At 41.8% G+C, this 20,008-nt stretch overlaps 1 protein-coding gene and 1 non-coding gene across 5 annotated transcripts in view; one reads left to right on the top strand and one right to left on the bottom strand.

The window, feature by feature from the left end:
• The window catches only part of RAB3IP (RAB3A interacting protein), a 36,246-nt gene extending 24,356 nt beyond the window's left edge, over window positions 1–11,890 (bottom strand). The window contains exons 1-3 of one of the 4 annotated variants that reach the window (XM_033951922.1): window positions 11,587–11,890; window positions 3,007–3,166; window positions 2,835–2,910 (exon numbers count right to left, since the gene is read on the bottom strand). The gene's annotated coding sequence lies outside the window, so the exon portion shown is untranslated. The other 3 variants (XM_033951923.1, XM_033951921.1, XM_033951924.1) reach the window with 3 other exon arrangements.
• A 295-nt stretch (window positions 11,891–12,185) lies between these two features.
• Window positions 12,186–12,630, top strand: LOC117364393. Its single transcript, XR_004540240.1, has one exon.
• The last annotated feature ends 7,378 nt before the right edge of the window (window positions 12,631–20,008 follow it).

The raw sequence follows: 20,008 nt of genomic DNA, 5'->3' as shown, positions 1-20,008 counted from the left end.
GCTGCCCGTCATGTTATACCCACAAACACAGAAACCAAAGACAAGAAAACACATTCAGAGGAGCTGCCAGGAGAGGAATTAGGATCTTGAGCTCAGCAAGGGCAAAACTCCCAGCTGTATTCATCTTTCATCAAGTGAGCTGCCAACATTTTCGATCTGATTAGCGAATAACCAGCAAACGAAACTAGTATCACAGTAGCAGACGATTCTTTGCTGAACATTGCTCACTTGGGAACATCATTGGACTAGAGAATGACATGGGGTGAAATTTATCCCTGTCCCCACAGGAACTCAATTTCCCCGTCCTGTCCCCGTGAGTTTTGTCGCTGTCCTTGTCCCTGCCCCATTCCTGTAAGCTCTGCATTAACCACACAAGCCTTGAACACTTATGATTTTGTAGTGTTTGAGGCTTGTGCAGATGAGGAGCTTGTAGGAATGGGGCAGAGACAGAAAAAGAACTCACTGGGATGGGAAGGTGAATTCCCGTAAGGATGGGGAAAAATTTGTCTCCGTGTCATTCTCTACATTGGACCTTAATACTGTCCTTACATCTCTCATCAAACTGTCGTTTGAGTCTATGGAAACACTCTAGGGAATTTTTTTTTCCCCCCAACAAACTATTGAGAACCTGGCCTCAGTGTACCTGCAGGGATACCGCCATGCCTTCGGGGGGGAGGGGGGGCTAACTCTCTGCAAGGGCATCAGAATCCCAATTGCTTGTATCACAACAATGTTAGAATCAATTTCAAATACCAGGTTAAAGTTTTTTTTATAAGTGCCAGTCCCAAAATCCCAGTCTCTTGGTATTTGATTACAGTTTGCAGTAACATTGTTAAAATACATAGCTGTCACTCTTTAAAACTCTGTTAACAAACAAACTGTCATAACCTTAGTAAATATTCTCTTGTGAATTTAAAGAAGTAGAGGCTGATTCTGTAAACAGACGTCCCGATTGTAGGCAGTGGCAAGTGTCCTACCACCATTGGGCACCAATTGGAACGCATGTTAAAAAAAATAATAAACTGAAGATAAGTTGAAAGTTTCTTTCTTCTATCACCTTGCATAGACAGCCCTGCTTAAGTTTTTTACATTTTGGGAGTGCAATGGAGGTTTTTTGCCAGTGAGGTTATCACCCAACCACCTTGGACCACCATTGTGGTGGTGGGAGGGCTCCAGTCTGAGGCTTTTCCTCCATTTTTTTGAAATACTTCCTATTTAAACCAAAGCAGCACTGTTCACTGTTCACTTTGCATATGACATTTCTTGCATCTTTTTTGTGAAAGTGTATTTTGGAACTGAAAAAAAATAATAAAACCACCCAGAAGCGAGCCACCTACACTGTAGATGTTTGTCACGGGAGCAAAGCTCACCCAAGAGCTGAAACAGACACCTGAAATGTAGGCCCAGACACCCTGACAAAAATCAAGACACCCCCCCAAATATCCAGACACCCACCCTGCACCCTCCCACCCCCTGTACCTTTGACAAAGGAAGGCCAGCTGAAGGATGTCCAGTTTCCGAATAGCAGGCACGCATCTTCAAAATGGTGGGCCTTCCCCTTCTCGGTGCACCCTGGGATGCACTGGGGAGGAGCCCCATAGGAGGGGCCTTAGGCACATGGGTCAATCAGGGCCTTAGGCCTTCTTCCCAGTGAACCTTGGGAAGAAATGGGCATGGCTTAAGATTCAATTGGTCCCTCATGTGGAAGGGGCCTTAGGCATCTGCGCCAATCAAGGCCTTAGGCCTCTCCTTGGTGCATCCCAGGATGCACTGGGAAGGGGAAGGCCTGACATTTTGAAGATATGGGCCTGCTGGCCGGAGGGAATAGAGCATCCCTCTGGCCGGCTTTCCTTTGTCAAAGGCATGGGGGTGGGAGTGTCTGGATGTTTGGAGGAGTGTTGCCATTGGGGAGTGTCTGGGGGACCTCTGCCGCAGCCATTCAGCTGATCGCAGCAGGGGTATCTTCTGGCTCAGCTAATTGGGGATTTCCTTGCCCCAATCACCTGATGGCAAGGAATCCCTCGATCAGGCAGGCATGATTCTGTAGCCGGCACCTGTGACATGGGTGCCAGTTAGAGTAGCAGGGGGGGTGGCTAGGCGCCTGTCCGTTTGGACAGACACTATTCTGTATAGGACACCGGTTTGTGAAACAAGCTAGAAAGGAAAGAAAAAGGTAACAATCTCTTTTGGTTCTTTGGCCAAATATGATTTATATATATATGGCAATATTACGCTAAAGCACGCTGTGTATATGACAAATCCATCCCTCACATCTTTGTGCTGCTGAATTGCAATTTAGGAATTCTGACATCAAACAAACTGAAGAAGGTTTTGTATGCCTACAAGCACTGCAATCAACTTACAGACACAGCTAGGCCACTGGAGGTCTTTTCATAGACAAAGATAACAATCTGGTGATTTTTTTTTTTTTTTAATATATAATTAGCTTAGTTTTGGCAATAACTGTTTTGTCAGTGACTTATTGCTGTGGCTCTGCTCAAGGTGGGGGAGGGGAATAATCTGCAGCGAATTGTTTCCTTCTTGCAAAGTTAGGCGGTTAGATAAGAGCAGAGAGAGAGTAGGAAGTCCATGCCTAGTTCAATCAGGAGGAGAGAAAAAGAGAGCGAGAGCTAGCATCACTGCCTGACAAATGCTTTACGGGTATCAGCTAATTACGCATATATTTCTCTAAGTTATTTCGAGACAGACAGGCCTCTAATATTTAGATCATTTGAGGTGTTTCTGCCCAAGAAGGTGATGGTCATTTATAACATTTTGTGTTCTATGGCAAAGACTCACACAAATCTTTAATAAAAAATAAAAATTGTGCAAACCTTTTTTTTCAGTATTTTTATGTTATTTACTGATTGTTCTTCAGATGCTGCTGTTCTTTGTTCAAAAGTCAGACATCTGTGCAGGGAGAGAATAATAAAAGATCCAGAGCAGGTCAGTGTTTTCACATAGTTCCAAGGAATTCAGGAAGAATCACAGAGCTTCACTTCTTACCTTGCAATTGCTTTCTCTGACTTGATCCCACCATCACAGACCAACGAGTCGTTCTCTTTTTCTGTAAGTCAGCAGAGAAAACTCAACAGGCGGTACAATCCTCTGACTGGTCGATGCATCGGGGGTACCAATTCTTTTCCAGTGAACACTTCCACGGTTTCTACGAGACAACAAACACACCCCACTCATAAGGCAGGAGAACAGGAACTTTCATGGGTGATGCAAGAGGAATCGATGATGAGATTAAAATGTAGCACAAACAAATTACCAAGTAAGACATTATCATCAACCACAGGCAATGGGTTAAAAAAAAAACAAAAACCCAAAAAACCACAACAAAACAAAAACCAGCCACCCAACGGAAAGGAAGGGCAGGCACCAGAACTTTTAAGCACTAATATGGGGCTGCACCGTCATACCGTTGAAACTTTTTGTTGAATTAAGTTCCACCCATGCAACGTACAAGTATGTTATTCCCAACAGAATTTGTTGGTTATGTCATCTAAACTAAACTAAAACTTAAATTTATAGACCAGGTTATCTCCATAAAAAATGGAGCTCGACTCGGTTAACAATCATGCATTGACTTTTTATATTTTATGTATGTAAACCGTTTTAGAAACAATTGTATAAAACATTTTAAAAATAAATAAATAAAATGAACTAAGCCAACAGTAATAAAATTAAAAATTAAAATAAGAGAGGAAAAAAGCCACTTTAGCCATTCCTCGTAAAGAAGTTGCCCAGCCCCCTTTATCATTTTGCTCATCCTTCTCAGTACCTTTTCTAATTCCAGGTGCAGTCGCACCATGGAGCAATACAAAGGCATTATAATATTCTCGGTTTTGCTTTCCAATCCTAATAATTCATAGGATTCTATTTGCTTTTGTAGCCATCGTTGCACACTGAGCACAGGGTTTCAACGTTATCATCGACGGGATACCTAGATCCTTTTCCTGGGCGGTGACTGCTAATGTGGAACCTTGAATCACCTAGCTATAATTTGGGTTCCTCTTCCGTGTGATTTTTGCTTTCGTTACTTATATACTGTACCTAATTGCCTAATTATAAGGCTTACACCTGTTATAACTCTTCAGTGTAATAACTGCAAAAGTACGTTGCATTGAAGTGATAAATATTAATGCAACATTTTATTTGCATTAGTAAGAAACTATGTTTACATTGTTACAAAGGAGCTTCTGCCAATATCTTTTCTTGTACTAAATACATTTTGCTGCTCAAAATAAAAGCCCTCCCCAATACAGTACCGCAACCGACAAATACTGAGTTTTGCACAAAGAACAAAAGAGGTACTGGAACAGGTAGTCTCATGCTTGGAAACTCAAGATCTTTAAAATGATATATAAAGCCCCTGACCCCCGGGAATTATCAGTTTACCATCCAGGGCTGTGTATGTGTCTAGAAAGAAATTCTGCTGAACACCACAACATATGATGTTCCCAAGGGCAAGATTTTTCCTAAAGCAGCAGCCATTACCCCAAGAAAAGAGCACATTGCAAAGTCCATCTACTGATGTATTTTAGAAGATAAAATCATGTAAACCATGCTTAGAGGACTCCAGTTTGCAATACTTATGTAGAGGTTATTTTAAAAAAAAAAAATAAATAGCAAATCACGCTGAACCATGCAAATCTTTTCTGAAGATAATCTCCAGCTCAGCACACTATGAATCTATCAGGTAAACACCTTTCTAAAAATGTATCGGTATTCCCCTGCCTATTAACAGGACACATCTATATTATGAGTGCTGCGCTACCATCTGGATTAAAAGTATGACGGGTGAAATAAATTATTCATTCTTCCTTTGCTTACAGATAATGGATTAGTTAACAGCAGTACAAATTGAAACTGGGCTCAAAACCATATGAAAGCAGTGCTTTAAAATTCAGCCTCATCCAAAACACAAAGTATGCAGCAGTAAGATTGTGAATAAAACCTCTGTTAATATGTCACTGAATAGCATGAGTTATCTGTGTGAATGCACCATAGCCATCATTTGTATTCTTTAAAAACCATTAGACCAGGACATACCCAGCCAGTCAGGCTATCTACCATGAATATGCATGAGATCATGCACTACCTCAACTGTATGCAAATTTCTTTCATGTGTATTCATTGTAGATATCCACTGCACTACACCTGCGGTTCTTAAACCTAGTCCTGCCAGTTGGGTTTTCAAAATACCCCTAATGAATATGCATGAGGTAGATTCGCATGTCTATCATCTCTATTATATGCAAATCTGCCTCATGCATACTCATTAGGAATACCTTGAAAACCCGACTGGCTGGGGGTCCCCCAGAACAAGTTTAAGAACATAAGAAATGCCATACTGGGACAGACCAAAGGTCTATCAATGGCCAACCCAGGTCCCAAATATCTAGCTAGATCCACCTACACTAGACCACTAGACCAAAGAAAATGCAGAGGTATGAAAAAAAAACCTGGATGTGCATGCTTACAGCTCATAACTCCTTCCTCAATCCATATACATCTGTGTTTGAGGCTCAGCACTGAGTTGCATGGTTAAGAATGGCATGATGATGGGGGAATATGGAGTGTATACCTATATCTGAAAGGATATTTACGTCTGAGTGAGTATCACTTAATCCCACCCCCCTCACACACACACCCTCTACCTTAGCTCCCTTTCTGCCACAAATTCCTATATTCCATTTTCCCTTTATTCTCACTCCCACCCTCTTTATTTTCCTTCTGCAAGCAAGAAAGGTCACCCTAGTCTTCTCTCCATGGGTCACTTCCGTCTGCTGGCAGGGACTAGAAACATCAACAGCATCTTGGCTTTCTCCACACCAGTCATTTCCATCTATCAGAGAGTTTGAGGACTGTGCTGGCAATCTGACTTTGCACATCAGATTGGCACTGGGACCTCCATGGACAAGGTACATAGCTACTTCATTAATAAATCTGTGCCCACACAGACAGAACCTTAACAGCAGGAATAAATCTTTGAAGGATACAGCTGACCAGTATATCTAAAAAAAAGTTGGAGACCGAAGAATCACCTGACACTTGCCACTGACAGGGCTCAAGAGGTTTATGCAATATAGGCCAACAGGCCTGAACCAAACTCAGGTGCCAGTGTCAGGGCTTTATCTGCCAGGGTGGGCCCAACCTAACTGGTTATGACTCTTTCATTTATAAAGAACTTTTAACAATATATATTAAATCAACATGCTTTACAATAATAAATCTCAAAAATGGTGCAATACCTGTGAAAAAAAAGCCATTTGCAAAGGAGTTAGTGCGAGAGGGCATGGGTTACAACAAATATCTAAAATGAAGCTCAACCATATAAAAATACATGTGACACATTCCTTGCGAGTCCAGTTTCCAAAACATCAGCTCATTTTTGTTTGAACCAAGGACCTTCCCACAGGTACAGACTGTGATGAAGTGCAACTTAAAATGCAAATGGAATCAATCTGTCAGCTAATTACTAGTTTCAGTTCCTTAAAATGTCCCAACCTCTTTTCTGCAAATAGCAAGTAGGTATCCTGGCTCCTGTGATACTATGTTATTGTAATTAAGACGTTCTATTTCACAATGCATACTATTATATGTATAAACAAGCACATTTCAAAACTACTCTAAATCTCTTCCCAGGTCATTTTCAATGTGGTTCTAACAGCCCGTAGACACAGGATGGAAGAAGAGAACTTGCAGTAAGGTTAGCAGCTGTCTGGGAAAACCTGGGCATGTCCTCTTTTTAGAGGACTGTCCGGGGGTCCAGACGGATTTCCAAAACCCGGCCGTCTGTCCGGGTTCTGGAGGGCCTCCGATCACGCATGGATGTAATTTGATGACATCACATGCATGCGTACATGCATGCTCAGAGGCCAGGACTCAAGGAAGAAGAGGCGAAGCTTGCGTATTGGTGGGACTGGGAGCAGAATGAGGCGAGGCTGCAACAGGGCAGGGCACATTCCCTTTTTTTTCATTAAGAAATCTGGTAACCCTAACCTGTAGTAAATATGCTTGTAAAGACAGAGCGTTCCAAATTGTGGGCCGAGATCCCAAATGAGGTCACAATCTGGGCGGGCTCTCCATAGGTGCATCATTATTTTGCACTAGAGAATGACACATAGTAACATAGTAGATGATGGCAGATAAAGACCCGAATGGTCCAGCCAGTCTGCCCAACCTGATTCAATTTAAATTTTTAAATTTTTTCTTCTTATCTATTTCTGGGCAAGAATCCAAAGCTTTACCCGGTACTGTGCTTGGGTTCCAACTGCCGAAATCTCTGTTAAGACTTACCCCAGCCCATCTATACCCTCCCAGCCATTGAAGCCCTCCCCAGCCCATCCTCCACCAAACGGCCATATACAGACACAGACCGTGCAAGTCTGCCCAGTACTGGCCTTAGTTCAATATTTAATATTATTTTCTGATTCTAGATCCTCTGTGTTCATCCCACACTTCTTTGAACTCAGTCACAGTTTTACTCTCCACCACCTCTCTTGGGAGCACATTCCAGGCATCCACTCCCTGATCCCACAGGAACTCATTTTCCCCGTCCCGGCAAGTTATTTTGCTGCCCATGCCCCACTGCTGCAAGCTCTGTCCTCATCTGCACAGGCCTCAAACACTTTAAAATACCCCTTGCTGGTATAAAGCATGAATTGAACAATAGATGCCAAGAATGCAGGACATGGAGGCATCACAAACCTTTAATGCCCAAAAAACGCATAAATAAAATTCGAGAGAAAATTTACTTTTAGCACAAGAATATAATCTTATTTGCAGGAAAAAACAAACAAACAAATAAAAGGCAGCTTGGAACCAAACCAGAGAAAGAAGCAATAAAGGCTGAAGGATCTGTTACTTTAAAGCATTGGTCAAGGGGGGGTATAGAAAGGAATGGATTAGGTATATAGAAATATATTTTGGAGGAATGATAAAATATGTATGGAAATATTATTATTGTGAATTTAATTGTAATGAATATCTCGTTGTATCTCATTATTGTATATTTATTTGATTCCTTCAATAAAATGCTGTAAATTAAAGCAGTGGTCTCAAACTCGCAGCCCACCAGGTACTATTTTGAGACCCTCGGTATGTTTATCCTAATCACAAAAGTAAAATAAAACAGTTTCTTGATCATATGTCTCTTTAGCTATAAATGACAACATTATTATTAAGACTTAGCCAAAAGGAAAGATTTATAAACCATAAAGAGTTTTACCTCATGCAAAATTGACATTTATTTAATAATATATAATCAAATTCAATAGAAAACAAAAATTATTTTTCATTAAAAACTGAATTAAGGTTTTGGAGGTTCATAAATTTCCTAGAAGAAGACGTTTATTTTTAAACATCTGGGACCCTTATATACAAAAATTATCCTCGAAAGCAAGAAGTATGATTCTTAATACTTTATATTAAATTTAATTTATACCATTTTATTGAAGGAATCAAATAAATATACAATAATATTAAGGGGATTAAAAAAAGAGATTGGACAAGTTCCTGAAGGATATGGGGATTGAGGGATATAGACAGAGATAGAGATAGGATCATGAAAGGGTATAGATAGAAGAAAAATGGTGATTAAAGGGTTACAGACAAAATATCACTTACAGGTCATGGACCTGATGGGCCGCCGCGGGAGCGGACTGCTGGACGCGATGGACCCCTGGTCTGACCCGGCAGAGGCAACTTCTTATGTTCTTATGTTCATTACAATTAAATTCATAATAAAACATTTGCATACATATTTTTTCATTCCTCCAAAATATATTTCTATATACCTAATATATTTTTTCCTATATCCCCCCTTAACTCCTTCCCCCTTACCCTTCTCCTCCCCCTTCATTCTATTTATTTCATTTATATTAAATTTAAGTAAATGTTTTTTGTATCTTTATTTATTTGGTATTTCATGTCACCTTTCATTCTAGGGTAGGGGGGAAATACGAATGATGATTTTAATATATGTTAAATTACTTGAAATGTATTTCTGTTTAATTCATCTAATATAATAAAACGCTAGGCCGTGCATGCGCACTTCCTATGTGTGCGCCAGTTTTCCGTGAGCTGTAGCGACACATAGCAAGTGCGCATGCGCGGCTTACAGTGCTCCATTACAGTAATTTTGCCGTTGCCGCCTCTCCGCTCTCTCTCTTCCTCCCCCCCCCCCGAGACGGATGTCGACTGCGGCGACCCGAGTCAGATGTCGGCTGTGGCGGCACAAGAATGCAGGGTGGCAGAGGCGCTTGCGCTGGATAGAAGAGGTGCTCGCGCCAGCGGAGCGGCGGCTGGGTCGCCGCCTCTCCGCAAACCCGGAAAACATTTTAAGGCCCAAGCAACTGTGCCGCTCACATCAAAAGCCAACCCTTCCGGCTTTTAAGTTGGGCACTGCTTCTCCTGCGGCGCGGCGGCCCAAGTCGGATGTTGGCCGCCTCCTTCCCTCCCCCTCAACCCGGGCAGAGGCGCAGCCGACAAACCTACCCGGAGCGGAAACAAAATGCCGTGGTCATCTTGCTGTGGGAGGGGCGGATGGGAGGGTCAATGGGGTCAGATGCACGGTGGCGGGGGTGGAAACAGGCTGATCATCGGTTCTACTGCACAGGGGGGATGGGAGGGGGGTACAAATTTAAAGATGCTGCTCATTGGGTCTACTACACAGGGGGATGGGAGGGATGCAGGCAGGCTGGCTTCGGGGGTGGGGTTGGGTCAAAGTCTGGAAGGCAGTGAGGGGGACATAGGAAGGAGGCACTGGGGCCACTAAGGACATAGGAAGGGGCACTGAGGGCACTAAGGACACAGGACAGAGGCACTGGGGGCACTAAGGACACGGGAAGGAGGCACTGGGGGGCACTAAGGACATGGGAAGGAAGAACTGGGGTACTAAGGACATAGGAGGCACTGAGGGCACTAAGAACATAGGATGGGACAGTATGGACATAGGAAGGGGGCCACTGAGAGACAGGCAGGCATGGCACAACAGAGAAATACAGAGACAGAAAGAAAGATAGACAGGGGGCTAGGGAGAGACACAGACAGAAAGAATGACAGACAGACAGCATCCAAGGAGAAAGAGACAAAGAAAAAAAAACAACCCCAAAATAGATGTCTACTCTAGCACCTGTTAATGTAACGGGCTAAAATACTAGTTTATTATAATATAATAATATTAAAATATATTTTGGAGGAATGATAAAACGTTTATGCAAATGTTTTATTGTGAATTTGATTGTAAAGAATGTCTTTTTGTATCATATTATTGTATATTTGTTTGATTCCTTCAATAAAATGTTATAACATAAAAAAACAATCTAAAGTAATTGTTATAAATGAAATAAATAGAATGAAGGGGGAGAAGGGTAAGGGGAAAAGGAAGGGGTTAAGGGGGGATATAGGAAAAAATAGATTAGGTATATAGAAATATATTTTGGAGGAATGAAAAAATATGTATGCAAATGTTTTATTATGAATTAGAGAATTTCCAAGTACCTATCTTATTTATCTATTGTATCTTTTAATGCATTCATTTTTGTAAACCGCTTAGAAACCTCACGGTTATTAGCGGTATATAAGAATTAAATTAAATAAAAATTTATTGTAATGAATAGCTCTTTGTATCATATTATTGTATATTTATTTGATTCCTTCAATAAAATGTTATAAATTAAAAACTAAATTAATTTAGGGCTCCTTTTACAAAGGTGCGCTAGCGTTTTTAGTGCACGCACCGGATTACCACACACTATAGTGCGTGCTAGTCAAAAAACTACCATCTGCTCAAGAGGAGGCGGTAGCGGCTAGCGCGTGCGGCATTTTAGCGTGCGCTATTCCACGCATTAAGGCCCTAATGCACCTTCGTAAAAGGAGCCCTTCGTTTTTAATGAAAAATAACTTTTGTTTTTTAATGAATTTGACTATATATTATTAGTTTTCTGTGAATTCAATATAATATTTGTACTTTCTCCCAATATTTTTCTTTTCTGTTTTTCTTTAATAAGACATTAACTATTTTTTCTGAGGCCCTCCGAGTACCTCCAAATCCGAAATGTGGCCCTGCAAAGGGTGTGAGTTGGAGACCACCGCTTTGAAGCGAGCGTGCAGAGAAAAAGCTGACTGGCCGGATGAAGCGTTCTCCCCGGTTTTCGCGAGACCTCTCCAGGCATTTGAGTTGCACCTGGAAGCTTCCTCGCCCCCGCCCTACACTGCAAAGCGCCAAAGAGCTCCACACGGGCACCTGGTGAAGGGCGCGCCCGCTGCAGCGCGAGCAAAGGCGAGAGCAGCGCGAGCGCACAGCCCCATTACCTGCAGGAACGTCAACACCACCAGCACGGCCGCACCTGTACGCACGCGCCGACCCCGCCCCCCCTCACTCTCCGGAGCGCCAAATGCGCGCGTGCGCGCGCAGATTACAGGAGCTCCGGCCAGGCGCGCGAGCTGCACAGACTAACGCGCGCCCCGCCCCATCTCCTTGGAGGGAGGCGAGCGCGCGCGCGCGCTCTGTCCTAAGTCGATCCCGTCACCTCGCAACAAGGACGCTGCGCTCGCGCCACAGCTGACGGTCACCTGATAACCGCCGCGGAGGAACAGGGAAGCGCTGCCCGCGAGGATTCCTTCTTAGCTGCGCCTTGCAGCCGGCATCGCCTGTCAGGAATGTCAGGAATCCACTTCACACGTCAGCGGCTACCGGGGCCCGGGCTAAGCGACGCAGCCAATCAGCCTGCGCCATACGCGCATGCGCTCGGTGCTGTGCGGGCGTTGTCTCCGACTGAGGGAGGTGGTCGGGCGCCGGGTTACCATTGGCTGCCATGAAACCTGAACTCTTGTCCTCCGAACGCAAGAGGACGCTAAGAAGCAAACGTTAAAAGAAAAGAAGTCCATCCCGGAAGAGTGAGAGCAATGGAGTGTGTTTGTGGAAGTATGCAATAGTTTCTGTTATTGGGACTATTATTAATATTTACTCGTTGCTTTATAACCTTTATTAGGAATGAAAATTTCAATAAACTTATAGTTTAAAAAAAAAAAAAAAAACGTTTTGCCGGTCTGACATCCACCCCCGAAACATCACGGTCTGTAAAGCGCATGTCCGGAAGTGCGACAGTAAAGGAGCTTTTTTTCCTGCGTGATGCGCATGTCCGGAAGTGCGAACGGAGAGCGGGAGTTGGATGTTTGTGTGAGAGACTGGGCGAGCGGGACGTGTTTTGTGTGATTCGGTGCGAGCAAGACGTGTTTTGCGTGATTATGTGCGTGACGTTTATTGTGTGCATGGGAGAGCGAGCGGGCCGTGTTTTGCGTGATTGTGTGCGTGACGTGTTTTGCGTGCGTGGTTCGCCTCTTCTTGGCCTTTCTTTACTACAAGTTGATCTTATTTGATCGGGCGCGGCCTGCAGCCGCCGCCGCCCGGCGTGAGAAGACTTCCTCCCGCTAGCTGGGTCGCTCCTGGCCGTGTGCGCGGAGCCTTCGGTGCCGCCGGCTGCTCCCCCTCCCTCCCGCAGGGGCTTTCGGGCGTGATGAAACGATCAGATAGACGAGGCCGGGGCGCGGGCGAGCGGACTCTCGGGTCTGCCGCCGAGGCCCCGGCGCTGAGTTATCCAGAATACTCTGATCCGAAGCCCCGCGGCGAGGTGGGGGAGACGCGCCGGGGCCCAGCAGGAAGAGAAGCGACGCTGCATTGTGGGACCTCGCAAAAGGGGAGGGGGAGGGGGGTCTGGAAATGTTGGCAAACTTATTTAAATGATCAAGAGGTGGAATTTTTATGTTTGCTATTTCATGTCATCTTTCATTCTAGGGTAGGGGAGGAAATAGGAGGGTTGATATTAATATATGTAAAATTACTAGAAATGTATTTATGTTTAATTCATTTATTATAATGTAACAAAAATAAAATAATGGGGGGGAGAGGTTAAAGGGGGTTGGGAATTGAGAGATTTAATAGGTATTTGAAAATTTATTTTGAAGGAATGATAGATATATATTAGAAGTTAATATGGTAAATTTAAATGTTATGACTATTTTAATATATCATTTTTGGTAATTCTTTAAAAATATTATAAATGAAATAAAAAGAAGGGGGAAAGGGAAGGGATCGGGGGGTATAGAAAGGAATGGATTAGGTAAATAGAAATATATTTTGGAGGAATGATAAAATATGTATGGAAATATTATTGTGAATTTAATTGTAATGAACATCTCTTTGGATATTTTTTGATTCCTTCAATAAAATGTTTATAAATTAAAGACAAAAAAAGGTGGAATCGCTTCCATCTGTACTTTCAAAATGGCTTCATACCTAATGAATTTAGGTAATATTTTAAAAAAGAATCATATTAATAAAATGAGCCAAATTACTAATTTTGTTAGCATATACAGTAAAACCTTGGTTTGCGAGCATAATTCGTTCCAGAAGCATGCTTGTAATCCGAAGCACTTGTATATCAAAGCAAATTTCCCCATAGGAAATATTGGAAACTCAGACGATTCATTCCACAACCCAAAAACTTTAATGTACTCGTATTGCAAGACCTCGCTCATTTAGAACAGTCACTACACTTGCAGCATCAAAAAGAGAAGAACCATCGGCTCAGTTGTGATGTGTGTATACTGTATGTACTTGTATTGCAAAACATTGCTTATATATCAAGTTAAAATTTAATCAAATGTTTTGCCTGTCTTGCAAAACACTTGCAAATCAAGTTACTTGCAATCCAAGGTTTTACTGTATATAAAAATGTACACTAAAGTTATTTTCAAAATTCCATTTACATAGTTTCTAGGGTATATGATTTGGTGTAACTTAACAAGGGGCCACCAAGCTTTATATAGCTTAGGGCAGGGGTCCTCAAACTTCTTAAACAAGAGGTCAGTTTACCTCAGACTGTTTTGGAGGCTGGACTATAGTTTGGAAAAAAAAAAAAATTTCCCATGCACACTGCTCATATCTTTGTAGTGCAACAAACAAAAAAAAAAACCAAACATAAACAATACAATATTTAAAATGAAGAACAATTTTTACCTCGGCCCCAGCACGTCATGTCACTGTGTCTCTCCAACTGACGCTAATGACACTGGAGCAGCAAAAAAATAACAGATGGTCATGGAGGATTACAACAAAGAACTCTAAAACACCTGCAGATCGAAGTAGATGGTAACGCTAGAATGAGTCTTGGAACGCACAGAGAGAAGAAATTGGAGCACCAGCATGAGGCTTGAAATATAGTATACTGAGTAAAGCTATTGGAATACCAGAATGAGGTTTGGAATTCACAATAAGAGCTAAAACAGCATTGTGAAGTATTACCAAGCCCCTGCAATAAAGTAACCCAAATATCCAGCAACTCACTAATGTCAAAAGTTTCCCACCAGCCATACTGAACTTCCAAGAAACTCAGCGGTAGCAAGGCTATGCGCACCAGCCCATGCGCTCAGTGGATGGGTCACACAGTATGGAAGCATGACTTCAGCGCTGGACGTCTGGCTGTCCAGCTCACATGAGGGGGTTACTGGTGGCGCGCAGTGAGGAGCGGTGAGAATTGCAGAGCAATATTAGGAGACTCCAGGACTTGAGGAGAGCCGCTAGTTTATCAGCTGGGCTAAAACTGAAACAAATGCAGATAGATTGTAGAAAATATACTGGAAGTTGTTTTTTGGGTTTTTTTTTTTTTCAAAAATGTTCTGACGGTTAAAGGAGATTGTGGAAGGGATGACCTGATAATCTACTTCCACCAAAATATAAATTCTGAACCTTAGTAACATTTTTTTCTGTACCGCATTTGGAACTAATTATTCAAATGAGAGCAGATAAAAATGATGGAGTGCTGGACAGAAACAGCTCCTGGTTGGTTAAATAGCTTGTTTGGAGCTAACTAGTCGTGTTCAGTGACTCTTAATGGAATAATGCTGCTGAAAATGTCCATCTAGGCCCGGATTCCTTAAACGGTGCTATTGTCAGCAGCCACCTATCATGTGAAGGCACCATTTAGAGAACTATGCCTCCAGCAAAGGGTTTTCAAGGCCTACATTTCTGGCACCTAGCTTTGACGTGAAACACGCTTCTGGGGGCGCTTACCAGTGCTTAATGTCATTTCCAGTGTTATTTCAGCATTTATTTATAAACCACGCTTACTGTGGCAGGCACAATTCTGGCACTATTTTTTAGGCGCTTGTGCCTAGAAGTCTCTTTTTTTAAAAAAAACCTTGATGTTTCCTTCTTAATTTAGGCACTGGTAGGGCATTCGCCAGCGCCTAAATTAAGGTGCTGTTTATAGAATATGGGCCTTAGCATCCAATGCAAAATGGCTATTTTGTTGGCATTCTGGGAGCAGAGTCAAGACTTGACTGGTTAGGCGCCAACGTGCAGCATTTAACGGGCCAAGGTAACTGCATAAATAGGACTGACTTATGTGGTCAGTTAAGTGCTAAATCTTGCACTTAGGCTAGGTTTTTGCTGGTTCTGTATAGCTGGAAATTCAATGCTGGAGCCCAAACATGGCATGACATTGAATTTCCAGGGTTAGTTACCAATGGTGGTCAGCAAAATGCTGATTGCCACTGGCTGAATATCAGTCCCCATAAGGCTTATCTAGTATGCCCATCCATACCGTCGCTTATCCCTTCCTCTTAGAAATCCTATGTTCTTGACCCATGTTTTCTTGAATTCTGATATAGTCTCCCCCAGATTCTGTAAAAGGTTGCCTAAATTTGGATGTGGATTCTAGATTGGTGCCCAAAATAATTAATGGGCTTCAGCGATTTAATTATTGCAGCTAGCAAGTCCTTAATTGGTACTAATGATTTGGTCACTGATGTGGGCACCTGAATTGGATCATGCACAGCTCAGTGGGGCGTGTGACCATGAGAGGGGAGAGGAATGGACGAGTTAGGGGCATTCTTAAAAGATATACATTGGGCTCCTTTTATCAAGGTGCGCTAAGGGGGTTAGTGCGTCGGACATTTCATCACGCGCTAACCCCTGCGGCAAACCAAAAAACTAACACCTCGTCAATGGAGGCGTTAGCAACTAGCGCGGCAGGCAGTTGAACGTGCAGTATTCTGCGCATTAACCGCCTACCGCAGCTTGATAAAAGGAGCCCATAGTGTTACAGTATAGTGGGAATATGCTCTTAATTTGAATTCTAGAATTTACACCAGGTTTCATGTGGTATGAACATTCGCACCCAAAGTTGAGCACCAAATTTGGCACTGAGCACTATTCTATAAAGCATTGTCTCAAACAGTGTGCTCTGAAGAGATTACAAGTGTGCCATGAGAGATTCCAGAATTTTACTTTATTTTTAAAGATTCCTTTCATAAGTATACACTAGAATAGATGACGTATGTCGTGTACACAAGAGTGTGTCAATGTTATGAGCATCTGTGTGCGTAAGGATACAACTGGCCAGCCAAGCATCATTCTTTGATGTGATTGCTTTGTTTCTCAATAAAAATAAAATTGCTTGCCTTTAGTTTTCAAGGACCCATAAAGGCTTTGTTACTGTTTGGATCTTCTTATCTTTACGAACCTGGATTTTCAGCTTTGACAGAAATTAAATTGAAAAAAGAGAATAACTAGATGGTGGATGATAAAATGCGTGTTTGCTTGTCAACTATCGAGCTGTGTTTTGAGTTAATTTCCATTAAAAAAACAAGTGCATCCATCACATTGGTTAGCAGTCTATCTCATTTCACCGTTGTTACAATTGCCTATACATAGCTTAATGAACTGTAAATAAATAACTCAGATTTAATTTTTTATTTTTTTGCGCTTTTATAGTTTCAATTATAATGTGCTGCGAAAAACATTTCCTCTTTTTAGTGTGCTGGAGCTAAAAAAGTTTGTGAAACACTGCTATAAAGAGTATTCATCATGAAGTGCCCTTTATAAAATAGTGTTGTGCCGAATTTTATCAACACTGGATTTTCAGTACTATTTATAGATAATGGAGCTCCTGGAAAAAAAAAAAAAAGAAGACATTAAAAAAACCCAGCATAAAGTGGCACTTGGATGTTTTTCTACCCTAGAGATCCAAGTGCCAATTGTCTTGCAGTGATAATCGAACATGTCCCAAGATGTCCAGGACAGAACTTAGACGGCTGGAGCTAGACCTGTTTTAAAAGTGTCTTAAATGCCAAAGTGGTACACAAACTGAACAGATGACTACTGGAGGGATTAATGACACTCCTCATACTTCCCCAGTGGTCACTGATCTCTTCCCACTCCACAAAGATCTGAATGAAAACTTGTATACTTGTCTCTAACACAGCAGCACACAGGTGTCAAGTAGCTTGGTGGGTGGACTAGTGAACCATAGTGAGATGAACCCAGGCCCATAAGCCAGTCTGAACACTTAGGTGCCACCATCAGCCATAAGGGCTGTTGGGGTAATAGTTGGGTATATGGTAGGTTTTGGAGGGATCACCATAAACAATGGAGGTTATGGTAAAATGTATATCTGGCACCCTTTATGTGAAGTTGAGAACTGTGCCCTAAGGTACCCCACTGCTCTATTGGAATGTCTATGTGACCAGTCCATTACAATGCTGGTTCTTCCTGTGTCCAAATGGTCTAGATTTGGATGTTTTTGTTGTAAAAAATGGCGAACAAAGACCAAGTCATTTTAAAAAAAAAAAAAATTGGACTTCTAGCAGTTTTGAAAATGGACATTTCAACACCCCCCCCCCCCCCCAACTTTTGGACATCTTGCACTAACCATCCAAAGTTGAACTTAGGCATCCTATCGAAAATGCCCCTCCGCAGCTCTAATGTCTCCATCACTTCCAGTGATTTATATTGTTATTTGAACAAACGGGGGGGAAATGAACATTTTTTAAGTCTTTCTATTTTTATTGAGATTTTTTTTATTTTACAAAAACAGTGTAATCATCAAAATTTGCATAGCAAGTATAAGATATAAGATTGATCAATTTGTAACCATCTTTGTGAAGATACGGAATTTGTGGATGTTAACCATACTGTTCCATGACATAATAAGCTTTATAATACAGAAGATCAGGAAAGTTACGTCTCCCCTTGGATTTTTTTTTTGTTTTTATAAGGATACGTGCAGAATTATATAATCTTTAGAATTCACAAAATGCAACATAATGTAAATGTCATCAGTTTAAAATTGGTTTCTAAGTAACTTATTATCCCAAATTTACAGACTTAAATACACTCAAAACTGTTGTATCAAATGCATTTGTTTGGAACACTTAATTACCATATAAACTACTCTGTAAGAATATCTGATATGGATTCTTCACAATGTGTGCATTTACAGACTTTGGAACCGTTTTGGTAATCTTAGTGACCTATGGTACTTTATGTATCTAAATGATTTGAAAATGAGTCCCTTTGTCTCATGGCCAGAAGTTATTTGTTAAATCTGTAAAATATGTCTTTAGAAGTCTATATCACAGAATGTATATCCCCTCCCGTTTTTATTTTGAGGGAGGGATGGGAGGTAAAATTCAAATACTGTAGTTACAGTAAGTGGAAGTTATGGAGCTTTTCACTGTATTTGTGTACTTTGTTAGTATGACTGACAATTCTATCTTGAATCAATAAAACATATTTTGAATAAAATAATCTGTAAGATAATAACCACATCTAGCAATCACATTACACATGAAAATGTTCAGATACCAATACTGCCTCACACACATTCTCTGTCGTCTCTGGTACTGATGCATCGGGGGAGGGGTGGATCTCATTAGAAAGAAAAGAACACACATGCAGTTGTATGGCCAAAGAAATGTCCCCTTTATTCAGAATACTGACATATTTATAGCATTTCACATGGGTCTGTTTTTTCAGCATATGACTGTAGGAAAGACCATATTTGGTAACAGGATACATAAAAGCAACTAGAAAGAGGTAGCAAACATAAGGGGGGGGAATAGTGGGAAGTTTCCATTATAGCAGGGGTGCCCACACTTTTTGGGCTTGCGAGCTACTTTTAAAATGACCAAGTCAAAATGATCTACCAACAATAAAATTTAAAAAAAAAAAAAACAACAACAAAGCACACTGTACGCTGAGAAAATGTTAATTATCATTCCTATTCCGGGGTTTTTTCAAAGAAGTCAAGGCAGATGACTCTATGCACTGTCACCTCAGTACCAACCATACAAAAATAGACAAATATACCCCCCTTCCCTTTTTACTAAACCACAATAGCAGTTTTTAGCACAGGGAGCTGCGCTGAATGCCCAGCGCTGCTCTCGACGCTCATTGACTCCCTGCGCTAAAATCCGCTATTGTGGTTTAGTAAAAGGGGGGCCATAGTGCAAAATATAGACAGCAGATATAAATTCAGACACATTTTGATCACTAAATTTAAAAATCATTTTTCCTACCTTGTCTGGTGATTTCATGAGTCTCTGGTTACACTTTCTTCTTCTGACTGCATCCAATATTTCTTCCCTTCTTTCAGCCTGTATGTTTCCTCTCCTCCAGACCTCATTTCCTCCCTAAACTTTTTCTTGCTCTCTCCCTGCCCTTTCTTTCTCTTTCTCTTCATGCCTCCTTTCCTTCCTACTCAACCCCATGGCCTGGCATCTCTCTTCTTTCCTTCTATCTCTTCCTCCCCTGCCATGCTCTGGCATCTCCTCTCCTTCCTTTCTCTCTGGTCTGGCATCTGTCTTCTTAATTTCCCTTCCCTCCCCCCATGCCCTGGCATCTTTCTCCTCTCCTTCTATCTCTCTCTCCCCCTCCATTATCTGGCATTTTCTCTCCTTCCTTGCCTCTGGTCTGGCATCTGTCTCCTTCCCTTCTCTCTCCTTCCATGGTCTGGTTTCTCTTTTCCTTCCCTTCTCTTGGAAGCCTGTGGCATTTACTGTGCGTCTGCTGCCGCCTCCGTGTTTGGTAGACAGGCTGGAGGTAAAGGGCGGCATCACCCCACACGTTATAATGTCCGGTTTGGGCCTCTCAGATTTGCCGGCTAGTGGCTAAGCAATATAGATGCATTATAATATTTTTTGTTTTATTTTT

Source organism: Geotrypetes seraphini, chromosome 7 (assembly GCF_902459505.1).
Source record: "Geotrypetes seraphini chromosome 7, aGeoSer1.1, whole genome shotgun sequence".
Classification (NCBI taxonomy): domain Eukaryota; kingdom Metazoa; phylum Chordata; class Amphibia; order Gymnophiona; family Dermophiidae; genus Geotrypetes; species Geotrypetes seraphini.
The sequence above is the reverse complement of the archived record's forward strand: the minus strand, read 5'-3'. Positions and strand labels throughout refer to the sequence as shown.